Source organism: Gorilla gorilla, chromosome 9 (genome assembly GCF_029281585.2).
Source record: "Gorilla gorilla gorilla isolate KB3781 chromosome 9, NHGRI_mGorGor1-v2.1_pri, whole genome shotgun sequence".
Taxonomy (NCBI): Eukaryota; Metazoa; Chordata; class Mammalia; order Primates; family Hominidae; genus Gorilla; species Gorilla gorilla.
The window spans coordinates 55,462,869-55,477,027 of NC_073233.2; the positions used below are offsets into that span (position 1 = coordinate 55,462,869).

The 14,159-nt window shown below is 38.2% G+C and overlaps 1 protein-coding gene across 2 annotated transcripts in view; it reads left to right on the plus strand.

Annotated features, from left to right (window-relative positions):
- The first annotated feature begins 610 nt into the window (after positions 1-610).
- LOC115936224 (metabotropic glutamate receptor 5-like) overlaps positions 611-14,159 on the plus strand; it is a 381,806-nt gene continuing 368,257 nt past the window's right edge. For both annotated transcript variants that reach the window (XM_055354195.2, XM_055354194.2), the window contains exon 1: positions 611-894. The gene's annotated coding sequence lies outside the window, so the exon portion shown is untranslated. The remainder of the gene's footprint in view (positions 895-14,159) is intronic.

The following is a 14,159-nucleotide window of genomic DNA, read 5'->3' on the forward strand; positions in this document are numbered from 1 at the left end:
GCAATGTCTTTCTTTTCTTTAAATTAAGCCATGCAAGTAATTTATACCAATCTCCTTTTCAGAGGCAGAAACGAAGTCTGTTTTTGTATTTAAAGATAACCTCAGCATAGCTGACAATCCTGGGCAGTTCCTTCACCATCCTGGGGTGGTGAAGGAAGGGAAGCAAAGTCATTTGAGAAAGTAAAGACATTCAACTGCCAACGAAGAATAAATTTTAACGGATGTAGGAAGAATCGTTTGTAAGAAGTGCAGAAAATGCAAAATGGTATTGTTAATAAGTAACATCATTAGAGGCCGTTCTTTCTAACCAGTCACACCTCTGAATCATCTCGGGCTTCCCTGACTTCCTAGCTTTCTCTACCCTCCAGCAGTGACGCCCCTTCTCCCAATCATTGTCAGGGGTTTAAGTGCCATAGTCAAAAAGAACCTTATTATCTACCTGCTCCCCCAGCTTCTCTCTGAGTGACACACCACCCACGCCTCCTCCGCACAGCTTTCCTCCTCCCATGGCTCCCAGAGGGAATGTGAGGAGCAGGAGAGGGAGACCAAGGCTACCCTCGCCTGAACCCCGAAACGACGAGGCTTTTAAGACCCTTATTCACCCACTGAGTCTATGCCCTGGCCGTTCTGCCAACCCCCGCCGCGCGCTGCGGGAGTATAAGCCAGCCCTGCTCTGCACTTCCAGCTGCGTCTGCCCGAGCGCGGCACGTGCTCCCGGCGCTGGCGCAAGAGAGCGAGCGCCACCGCTGCGGGCCCCGCAGCCGTTCTGCCTGCTGTCACCGCTGCCTCCATGGCCGACACTAGCGCTCCAGCTGCAGCCAAGGCCGCTACGAGAGCGCAGGAAGCCCTCGAGGAGCGGCTGCCTGGGGGCGCAAGGCTCAGGGCGCGCACCTGGTAAGCACAGCGCCTTTTTCTTTCTCTTGGCTGTAGTTACCACGGATATAGGATACCGCTGGAGCCCCTCCCCCAGTGCAGGGATGGAGAGCGATCAAGCAAGGGGCGGGAGCTGAGGCTAAAAAGACCCAGGAGGGCAAGTGGTGGGCAGGTGGAGGGCTGGTAGAGCCAGGAACGCTACGAGGTCCTGCAAGTTTAGAAAAGTCACCCTGCAAGGACGTGTGCTGTGTGAATCAGACATAAATTTAAGTCAGGAGCCTGGGCTACCGCGGTATCGCTCCAATGGGAGGTTTATGAAGATCATTTTGCTTTTATTTGCATAAGTGAGGGATTTAAGTGGGCTTGTTTCCATAGAAAACGAACTAAAAAAAAAATCAAAGGAGGAAAAAATAAAGATCCGAGCCAAAGGATACGTTTGGATCTCTGTGTGTGTGTGTGTCACTCTCTCTCTTCCTCTGTGTGTGTGTGTGTGTGTGTGTGTGTGTGATGCCAATACATGTGCACGAAAGGCAAGGATTTAGGAAGGGAGATGGGCTCCTCTATCTTTGAGCCCATTAGGTGTTTGGGGGAGCTAATAAGAGCAGTTGCTGGTGTTTCACCCCAAAAAGAGGCAGCAAAGAAGGGACCCGATTGGGTGTAAATTTCAGTGTTCCATTTCTAAAAGGACTATAGTACTAGGAGGGAGAGGTTTTCTGGAACTGTGGGTCATGTAAAGATGGTACACCTGCAACTCTGGACCTATAAACTCAAGTTCATATACTCCCAGTGGAGCTAGGAAGACATGTTTACTCTTGGTTCCTTTATGGAACTTTGGCAAAAATAATCTCTCTCTCTCTCTCTCTCTCTCACACACACACACACACACACACACACACACACACACACACACACAGAGAGAGAGAGAGAGAGAGAATATGAAAGAAATGAATACAGGAAAGAGAAGGGAGCTGAATATGACTGAATAGGCTGAGTGGGGTAGTAGAAGGAACAAGAACAGGGTGATCGGGTTTGGCATCACTGCGTTCATTCAGTTCTAACCTAGGTAGTTCCTGGGCAGATCTCTAGAGAAACATGACCTTGAACAAGCCCCTTAACCTTCATGTACTCAGTTTCTCTATTGAACAATGTAGAGGATCTTCTGCATTTGGGGACATGAAGGTCCCATGCAGTAGTGTCTATGTATGTATTTCAAGATCTGCATACTAAGAAGTAAGAACACTCATAAAATATGGATAAAGGAAGCTTCAGGGGATTCTTCCTCAAAGTACTGAAGGCAGTTGGCAAGATCCTGACTGTGCTGTTGGAATAATGCATGCTGAGAGGTCTGTGGAAATGAGTGAGGAAAATCCAACCTCCAGCCTGTAGTTCAGTGAACTTGGAGTTCTGAGAGCTGTTTAGAAATGTTCAGACCCAGAGAGCCTAAAGTCATATGCTATTTTTTTAGTGTTTTATTATTTATTTATTTTTATTATACTTTAAGTTCTAGGGTACAAACCTGAACGTTGTGAACAAGTCATATGCTATTTTTAAGGTTAGCATTGAGGAAGAAGGTTTGGTGGCAAGGAAAATAAGTGCCAATCCAGTTTAAAGATTAGGTAGTCAGGGCAGCGAGAAGAAGGTTTTAGAGTAAAACATAAATGCAATGTAATCTGGGCAGAGGGGTTAGGAAGAAGAAGATAATGGATATTCCTCCTGAGACAAGGATGTCTACACTCCTAGGAGACAACTGGGACCTACCATGTCCTTGACACTCCTTCCACCTGTCTGAGGAAGGCACAGGTGCCCTTTCTCACTCAATACAGGTTTATTCTTAGAATTTAGGGATTTGTATCCCAGGTGCTGAGATATGACGGTAAACATATGAAAACTAAGTCCTGGGAGTGCCTCCAACTCCCTTGCCATGTGAGCATCTGTTTGCAGAGCTGGTCTACCCATCCAGATTCACCCAGAAGTCTATGTTCCTAAAGGAACTCACTGTGCCACTTGGTGGCACCAGAAAGTTGCCCAAAGAACTGTGTTCTCTATAAATACAAACTACCACCCCTCCCTCCTCCGCTCTCTCCCCTTCCCCCGATCCCCCCTTTCTCAGTAGCGGGGAGATTGCTGCACACGCCGCCCTCAGCTCGGCTGTTCTGCGCACGCTGAGCGGAGGGGATGAGCTTGAGATCATCTTGGGGGGGAAGCCGGGGACTGGAGAGGCCGGCTCTGCCCTGCTGATCCCCGTGGCCCAACTTTTCGGTGGGCTAGCTAGACCGAGTCTCACTGCTCGCTGCGCAGCCAACAGGGGGGTAAGCTTGCTAAGTGTCTGTGTGCCCAAGTGTCCCCTGGCCAGAGAAGGATTTAGGATCTATAGGCTTGCTGAGTAGCTCACAGTTTGGTTTGGGGGAGGGGGACGCGGGTGGAGCAGGGGTGGCCAAAGCCGACAAGATTCAAGTCTGTTCCATTTGCGAACAGCCTTAATTAAACCTGTTGGGGGAAAAGGCGCGAGCAACGGGGTGAAGGAGGGAAGAGCTGCAAGGGTTGAAAAGGAGATTCTGCATGCCTTCGCATCCGAGTTCCCGCTCTCTAAGGCCAGGTGCGCGTGGTTTCGAATGCAGAGTGTGCTCCCGCAAACCACCCTAGGGCTCGGAATTGTGAGAAGCAAAGGTGGAGAGGAAAAGAGGACGGAGAATTGCTTTTCAATAGATCGGTTAGGGGCCGCTTCGTGGCGCCTGCTGCAGGAAGAGCGGGGACAGCGGGTGGTGCTGAAAGCACATCTCTTTCACTCAGGCTATATTGCCTCTCTTTGAACACCAGCCTGAGCCCTCCCGCTCTTTCTTCTTCCATGGATTTATCTTTCCCCTCGAACACAAAGCCTGCTAGTTATCCCACGGCGGGAGCATGAGCGGCATGCCAAGGAGGAAGCCCAGGCTACAGCGACTTAGGGAAGAAAACCCAGGGCAGGCCCATGAGTGCGGAGGCTGGCCGGTGGCCTGAGCCCAACGAGCATTAGGACCTCTCCAGGGAAGTGACAGGTCCACCTGGAGGGCTCTTTCACCTGGTACTCGAATTTACAGCTGCCCTCATTTCCTTTCAGAGGAGTTGCTGTGTGGAAGGGAAATTTAGGAGAGGATAACAAGCGCTTGTGCTTATTTAGACACAATCTTGATGCTGCCTTAGCTGGACTGTAACGTCAAGTAACCAGGGAGATAGGGTCTCCAATACTTTACTTTTTCAATAAGAAATTGATACAGACCAGTGAGAAGGCAGCTTCTCCTTTTCACCTTCTTCTCCATTCGCTACATGGTATTTTATTGTTCAGAGTTTCTCTGGACAAAGCTAGAGCTAATTTCTGTCTCTAATCCTGGGCACTGGCCGTTTGAAGCAGCCAAAGGTGCATTGACCAGGACTACGTGCAGCCCTTCCTCCAGTGGGACATAAGCAGGGGTTTTCTGTGGACGTCTTAGTTGCATGACATTCTACTGTCAGCTGTGGAGTGTTCAGGTATGCTACCTCTTGTTAGGTGTGCTTTTTGCTGTTTTCTTTATGGAGCGCAGGGAGTTTCCTCCTTTAATTTCTCAGTTACCTCAATGTAATTACACATGTAAGAATCAATTGTGGCTATTTCTGTCCTTTATGCATGTTTATTTCCATTTAAGCATGCCATTGGTTTAGGACTTGAAAATACTGCGTCCTGAACTCATTGGGTTAGTAGTGTGCGTCCCATCAAATTTCCAGCCTTCTCCCCGTGAAATCTTGTCAGCACTCTGGACAGATCTTTCAAGTTTCTTAGGAGAAAAATGTACATAGCACTTCCTAAATAACAGCTTCTCTTAACAGAAAAAGCTTTCCCTAGTCATTTACACTCCACGTGACAAAATATACAATCTAGATATTTTAATTGCACCCCCTAGAGGTTTGTGCTATCACACGTGAATGTTTTGGTTGCGGGCTATACACTCACAAAAAGCCGAAACTCTTCAATGTTCACTTATGAAAGGATATGTCGAGATTATTTGGGAGAGGGAGTTGGTATTTGAATAATCCAACTTTCTCACTTTACTTCCATAGGTAGACACAGGCCTTTACTATCACTTTATAGTATACCTTATGGACATGATGACAAACACCCAGGGGGAAATTGAAAAATTCACTCATATCTATTATATCCAACCAGCACAAACTATCCAGACTTTGGGAATACTTGATTAACTACATACCATTTTTAATTTTGGCTCTGATTATTAACATTGTTGTGTTTCATGTTAAAATGACTTACCTCATCAAAGGTGCTCACTTTTGTGACTAAAGCATTTTAATAATTCTACTTTTCTTATTTCTTTCCAAAACCCATTTAATATTTTATAGGAGTCTTACTATATTGTCTTTTACAGAATGATCATTTTGGTTAGAGAAACTAAATTAAGTGTCAATAAAAGGTAGGTGGTACTACAAGTAGAAAATGTGAGATGAGGTTGATCATTAAAAATATTGTATTTATTTGTATACCAATTTTATCCCAGGTTTTCTATCCTCATGGGATGAAGACAGAGCTATATTCAAATATTTTTTCTTATATATTCTTATTGTATTATGTATATGTACATGTGAGGTACTTTTCTGTGTATCTCGCTATAGATAGATAGATCATGTATAAACCAACTTTATAAAATATTAGATACTACTTTTTATATATGTTGAGATATATATATGTTATATGACAAAGCTGATTTGGCTGGTTTAGAGGTTGGATATATTGAAGATGTATTATTACAAAGCAGGAAGATTCTGCAGTTTAGAAATACGTGTTATGTGTTATATTCATATTCAGAGAAATATTAATTCTAGTCATTTTAGTCAGTGAGTGAAGCTTAGGAGAACATAAGAAGACATGAGCATCAAAAGAAATATTTTTAGTGCAGGATGTATTTATATAACCCAAGAAAAGAAACTTCAATTTTCAGTTTTGAATTTTCAATTATTTGTAAATCAGATAATATCTTGATATTCCTTTATCTTAGTTGTTTAAAATGTGTTTCTAAAAGACATTAAGGCATAGGCTTGCTTTCATTTCCTTTAAATTCATAGGAGATGAAAATCTATATTTTACCTTTCTGAATCATCTTTTAACTGTATATAACTTTTGTCAGAAGGGCCATCAGGCAAAAGTCCTGGTGCAGACTCATCCCTGCTCTAATAACTACTATTTATTAAGCACATCAGGCATCATGCTAAGCAGTAGGTATGTTATTTTATTTAATTATCATATCAACAATACAATTATTTGTTTTTCCTTTTCAGTTATAAAAACTAAATTTTTTATTCTACTGTCAAAGAACACGGCATAGTTTATGCAGTGTTCACTGTGGGTCACTTTATTTTTATTTGTGCAATTAATTCATTATACTTGTTCAATAACATGTACTGCTATAACCCATCCCCCATTTTGAAAATAAGGAAACATATATTTCATTCATATATGTGTGTGTGTGTGTGTGTGTGTATATATATATATATATCTTTTACCATATATGTAAAAGACAAAAATAATGGAAATATATATATATATACACATATGCAAAAGAGAGAGATTTGATTTGTTTGGCACTAAAATTTACCCGGTTTCCTTTGTATTGAGCTGCTTTACTCTGTGGTGTGGCTAAACATTAAACATTATGGGATTATTTTATTGTGGTTTCCAGTGAGTTGTGGTATGATTGGAAGTACAGGCTCTGGCTTCAAATTGCCTGGCTTTGAATCTCAGCTTTGTGGCTTACTACTGTGTGACCTTAGGCAAGTTACTTAAATTTATGTACCTCAGTTTCACTATTTTCAAATTGGGGGATGGGTTATAGCAGTACATGGCATGGAGTGAATATGATGAATTAATTGCACAAATTAAAAAAAAACAATAGGTGCAGAAAACCTCCATGGCACACATAGACATATGTAACAAACCTGCACATTCTGCACATGTATCCTGTTGTTTTTTAGAAGACATAAAGAGAAAAATAAATTTAAAAAATAAAGTATCTGACCCATAGTGAACAGAGCATAAACTCTCAATCCTACACAGGCCTTTGGATGTTGAGTTTTCTGTGTTTCCTATGGTATTACATTTAACGTTTAACTGCCCTATGGATTGTGTCTTATTTTTATTTTATGACTTTAATGATAAAACATAATACTAACATAGATTAAATAACTTGTCCAATGTCCCACAATACAAACAAAGGTGACAAAGCAGGTATTTAAATCTAGGATCATCTGATTTCCAAACTTTTATGATACTGACCTACAGCTTACACACATATATCAATTTTTTTGAATTCTACTAATTTTGAGTCAGCAGCCCTTCCTCTACAAGGGAATATGCAAATATCTATTTTTCTCATATATTGAAGAATATTTAAAAATAAATATGCAAATGCTTGAAGATAATCAGAAATCAAAATAATACATAATTGCTATCTCAAATATCTCCTTTTTTAGTCAGACTGTAGAAGAAGTGTAAAAGAAAGACTTAGATGCAAAATATATATTTTATGTATATATGATTCTATTGGTCTTGCAAACATGTCAGATTCAAGAAAAATTCTCTAATGATTAGTTATTCACAATAATGCTGGTTCAGGCCATGGGTTTTAAAATTTTGAGTATAAATGTTCTGAGGAAAATGAAAACTTGTAATCACAGTGATAATAGTGAGCACTTTAATAATGCAACCTTCTTACATTCATTATATTTTACAGAATAATCAAAAATATTTTTTAAAAAACAATCTGTCTAAATGCATAGTAATGTAGAATTATTCAAAGACATAGAAGTAAATAATACACTATTATATCATTTGTTTAAAAATAAATAAAATTATGAAAAATCAACATGTAAATTACTTTATAAAGTTATCATTATTGTTGTAGTCTTGTTAAAATTACAATAAACTTTGCATTTCCTATCAAAAACAGCCTTTGAATTTGGGAAGTATATCGTAGGATACTCTCCTCACATTCATTTTTTGTAATTTGTGATACTTAGAACTATGCATATTTAATGTAAGGCAATATCAACCTTGACTCTTACAGCTTAAATTTGTCTTTCTCAAATTGAAATTTCTACCTTTTCAACAAGATAATACAGACAAATAACTACGTAAACATTGAGTAAGGCAAGCCTATTTCAACCGTCTCTCCTTAGCATTATTTGGAAGTTTCAGGTAGAGAATTTGTAAGACTGATGGGTCCAGATGATTGGCTCTTAGGTATGCTCTTCTTTCATGATTATGTCAACCTTGCCAGGATTAACTTTCATGTAAATTAGTGTTTTTCAACTGGAAGTGACTTTGACATACAGGTGACATTTGCTAATATCTGAGGACATATTCGTTTATCAGAGCTGGGAGGGGATGGCATTGTCGTCTAGTGAACAGAAGCCAGGGGTGCTGCTAAACAACCAACAGTGCACAGACAACATCCGCCCACAACAAAAGATTATCCACTCCAAAATGTCAATAATGCTCAGGTTGAGAAACCCTTATCTAAATGATGCTAGGAAACAAAGTTTCCTACATTTACTTGATTTGTTTGTATGCTTTCTGATGAATTTTTGTACATTACATAAGAATTTAATGGAAAGCAGAATCTCCAAAATGCTTTGCAATCAATGCATGAGGTCTGAATAACCAATTCACTTGTTTTTTGTGGGGAGACCTCATCATTTGTTTATTAAGTATGGGCTTTGGAGCCAAATATAGTTGGATTCATGTCCTGGTTCTGCCATTTGTTATAGGTTTGACACTTTGGAGAAGATTATTGACCTCTAAACTTCGATTTCTAGAGGTAGTAACATAGGTAGTAATTATACCTACCTTACAGGGTTATTGTGAGTCTTACATTAAATAATTATTATACATTATTTAACAGAAAGAAGGCACTTTATAAATATTATGTATTAATAAGTAAGTGGAGATCAAGTTATAGAAATGTAAAACCACAGTCTCAAGCATTTAATGATAGGTAATGTAATATATAAATAATGCTTTACAGTCTTCAGAGGTATACACTTAATAACAAGAAATCAGCTGAAGGCTACAGGATGGGTAAAAGTCTAAAATCCCTGCTTTATAATTAAACTGAGACTAGTTAACAGTGGATTGCATCATGTTTATTGCTTTGCTGTAGAAGGCTGTTCCAGGTCTTCATAGACTGCTAAACCACTTGTTTAAATGATTTACAATGATTTAGTGAGCTCTATTGAACTGCCAGAACTTTTTAATTAATGGATAAAATTAGAGATTTCATCTTTGTACAATAGTGTTTTATGGGCCTTTTTTTGTTGAGGGGGGTTCAGTTAAAATATGGCCTATACTTTGTGGGGCTAAACAGTGGGGATGCTGCATTTTCTTGTTTACAAGGTCACAAATGTATGATTGAGATAGTAATGACAATGGAGCTTTCCTCAAACTACAGGGTTCTGTGTATCATTGCACCTCAGACTGTCTCTTATCTATGGTATGCACTTGTTTTCAGAAAAATATATCAGATGCATTGATGGCATATGCAATATTGACACCCCTGACTGTTTGTGATGAGGCCACTGATCAGGCAGAAGAAATCATTTTAGTGTTTATGTCCTGAGCTGTGTGATTTGCTTGTGTGGAGATTAAGTTATATAAGAGACATCTGTGCCAGAAAGATGGTCAGTATTTTAGAGGATTGTTGAAAATAAAGGACAGTGTGAGCTGTGAATCTGATTATATAGTGTAGATTGCAATTTATGGCAAAGTTTATCCATCAATATCTCTTTTTCATATTCATTTAGGATATAATATGAGAGCGTGTGGTTACCTGATGTGAAATACTTTTGTATGTATTTAAAATATGTCTATTGTTTTCTATAATGTGCTAGTAATTAATTTACTATGCTAAGGACCCAGAAATATAACACTGAGTAAAACATACTTCTGAAAATAGATACTTGAACTAATATACTATATAATCAAACTGTTAATACATTTACCCACTTTTTAGTGAATTAAATGTCACCATATTATTAGAGTGTAGATCATAACATTTTCAAAGCTTTTTTATCATTACAAGAATTAATGCCTCCCCATTATCTATAGGATAATCCTGCCCCTTTATTTCTACTGACATATTATCCCCACCATCTAAAAGCTATAACCTAAAGAAAATAATTTATTTTACTTGAGACTTTGTTTCCTAATATAAGAAATTGGTGTTCTTAGACATTTCTAGAAGTATTATTTTTAGGTAGACGTGAGATCAAGAACGAAAAAGGGTTCTTTACGCTGAAAATAAAGTATTATGGTATTTTTCTTCGTCTTTTCTTTTACTAGACACTTGTTAAAATAATGAATGAATCTTGTGGTGACGTTGCACAGGAGAAATCTCACCACAAGGAGAAATGGCCTTACTCAGGAACTTATATAGAAGCAAGAGAGAGTAGATCCTCACAGAAAGAATACTGGATAGTTCTCAGAATTGATGATGTTAATGAGACAGATCTTGGAGTGAAGTTGATATCATCTTTTATATTATATATTCATCAATTGTAAACTATGAGAAACATTTATGCCAGAAATATCATCTTTAAATAATTGTGCTACAAAGATACTTTCAAAAGCAAGCAAAATGCAACATTGTTTATGATATTAAGACAAATCTATAAATAACCTTAATATCTAACAATAAGGAATAATTAAATATTGGTACACACATATGATTGAATGCCATGCAACTGATAAAATTAAATAAATGTTCTAAATGTGACTCTTGGCTCTGCTACTACCCACTTGCTTGGGAATCTGGGCCAAGCCTCTGTATCTCTCTGAGCCTCAGTTCTTTTCTCTGTAAAATGTGCATACATAACTTATTTTACAGTTTGTACGACAACTAAATGTCACTTCATGTGAGATACTTAGCAAAGTGAACAACACATGATATGCCCTCTGTATATTTTAATTGTTGTTATAATTGTCTGCATCATCCGAATGAACTGATATGAAAGATGTTTATATTATACAAAGAAAATAAAAATATATTATGAGAGAGATTTCATATTAAATTTTATTTAAATAAAAAAATAAAATATTATAAGCTTAGAAAATTGTATAAGAGCTGATACCAAGTTGTAAACTATGATTAAAATTGTGTTTTGAGTGACATTTTGTTGAATTCAAGTCCCAGGTCTGCTATGAATCATTTGCTTTCCATGGATCTCAGTTAAATGGAATCATCTCCAGGGCCCTCTCTAGTTTTATGATGCTATTTTCCTTAAACATCCTACAATATTAGCTTGGTAATGAATACTGTAAGAAAGTATAAGTAAAAAATTGCCATGTGAGCTTGGAGAATAGAGCAAACACTGCCAGGTGAGGGATATGGTAATAATTTAGGAAGGGACTATTTTTAAATATTAGCTCATTCAGTACTCACTAAAACTCTCTGGGGTAGGTACTGCTGTCACTCCAGTTGCCAATAAAGGCATGAGGCTCAGAGAGGCTAAATGCCTAAGGACACACCGCCAATCAATGGCTGTGCCAGGATTCCAATTCAGGTCATTGGACTCCAAGCCCATGCTCTTAACAACTCTGCCATGAAGACCATTGGAACAACTGCATATCAGGGATCAGAAGCAGCATGTGCAAAGCCATTGGAATAAAACAGTGTATACTTGGACAAGAGCCTAACTTGACTAATAGGCTCCCAAGGAGGAATGGATGGAGGGAGATAAGGTCTCAAGGGAGAAAGTTGCAGAAATTTAGAAAGCATATCCCTCAGTTCCAAATTAAAAATAATAATGAATAGTAAATATGTTGTATTACTATATTTATAAATTTAGAAAACACAGATGAAGACAAGAAATAAAATTAAAAGTACTATATTTTTACTATCCAGAGAACACTCTTTAATGTCAATGTATATGTTTCCAGTCTTTATGTATGCATACATGCCCACCCATAATATTTCTTGAGAAAATCAAAGCATACCATCCCTTTATTTCTGCATGATACAACATGAATACTTCACATTTAATGCTTCTCTCTCCTCACCTCACAAAAGGAAGTTTCTATTCAAAAAATCGTTCAGTCTCCTTTGCCGATTATTCCTTACCATTGAACCTTGGAATTCCCTGGGGCACAATCTCTGGCACTAGTTTCTTTTCTCTTTCCACTTCCTCGGTGATTTAATCCAGTTTCATGGCTTACAGAAAGGACTTCTGTATACTCACACCTTCCTCATTTTATCTCCTGTACAGACCTCTCTTCAGAATTCAGCCCCTTACATCCGCCTGCTCATTCAATGATCTCTTCTTGAGTTTCTAGTATGTGCAACTTGATATATCAAAATTGAACGTATGTTGTTTTGTTGTTTCCATCCACATCTTTGCCGCAGCATTCTCCACCACAGCCGATGCGACTCCATCCTTTTTGTGTGCGGGCTGAAAATCTTGGCGTCCTCATTGATTTTTCTCTTTCTCCAACATCCCAAGTCACCTCTAATAGCCAATTTGTTCACTCTACCTTCAAAATATATTCAGAATCCCAGCAGTTCTCACCACTTGTACTTACCGTATCTCCAATCCAACCACTATCATCTCTCTCACCTAAGTTAGTGCAAATTTCCTAATTGCTCCTCATTTTCTACCTTCGTGCCCTTATTCTCGTTAAAATTTTAGGTAGAATGTGTTCCTCCTCTGTTGGAATCCTCTCAGAAAAACGTTCTCATGAAATGTTAAAGCCAAAGTCTTTTAAAGTCCAAACAGGCTCAGCATCACCACATTACCTCTTGTTCTCCACATCTTCCTTTCTCTGCATTTTAACTTTTCTACAGCCTCAAGAGCCTGTTTGCTACTCCTCAGCACACTAAACATTAAGTCTGTCTTAGGGGCTTTGTATTTGTTTTATCCTTTACCTAGAATGTTGTTTTTCTAGAGATCTGTATGACTCATTCCTTTAATTCTTTTAGCTATTTACCCAAATGTTATTTTTTCAGTTTATGCTTCTTTGGCCACATTACTCAAACTTTCCTATATCTCTGGCACTTTCTATACTGCTTCACTGCATTTTGTTTTTTTGCTTTTAGACACTCACCACGATGTAGCACACAATATTTTACATATTTATTTTGTTTCTTGTCTGGCAAACCCTCTTCGAGTATAGGCTCCATAATGATGTGACTTTATATCTATTTTGTCCATAACTGGATCCTTGGGGTATAGAAGGGTGTGTTATTCAATAAACATTTATAGAAAACACATGAGTGATGCTGATAGATTTGATGTATTCCTTTCAGGTCTATTTGGAATTTATACTCTATGCATTTCTTGTATTTTGATTGCACATAAGATGACTTTCTATTTAGCCTTATAATAATCTGAGTAATAGCACAGTTATTTTGCATTTCTATGTCATATTTTTTTAAAAGTATATTCCAGGTATCTAAGTTCATAGCTAATATCTGCCTCATCAGATTAGGCTTCATAATCTGATGAGCCATAATTTGGGGTGGATATCCAGGCAATGTAAATACACTTGTACTAGATAACCTACACACTGTACCTTCTGTGTCTCTATGAGCTGAATCACCTTTTCCCTGGAATGCTCTTTATTGTATAGTTCGAAAGGCGACTCGTGTAAGATTCTATATCTCTTGGATATTCAAATTGTGTCTGGGTGGCCCTTCTTGTTTTCATGGACATTAGTAGTATCTTTCATTTTTTTGGTAGGAAGGGACTGTGAGGCAGCAAGGAATAGTTAAAACAATGTGTTTTAAAGTCAACAGGCATAGACATAAATTCTAGCTCCATTATTTTCTAAGTGATCAGCTAGTTTTTAACTTATCAAAACCCATTACATCATTTGGAAAATGAAGGTAATAAAATAATACAGTTCAAACATCCCAAATTCAAAAATTAAAAATCTGAAATGCTCCAAAATTGCAGCATGTTTGAGTACCCATTTGACACTCAAAGGAAATTCTTATTGGAATATTTCCAATTTCACATTTTAGGATTTGGAACGCTCAAGCAGTAAGTAAGTATAATGTAACTTTTCCAAAATCTGAAAGATTCTGAATCTGAATTTTGGTCCTAAGCATTTTGTGTAGGGGTTGTTCAACCTGTACCTATATTTTAGGGTTGTTATAAGGATTCTTGGTATACATATGCCACACATACGGACACACTCAAAGACATAGCCATTGTGTCAGAAATCTTCAGTGTATAGAATGTACATGGAATATAGTATCTTCCATGTGAATCAG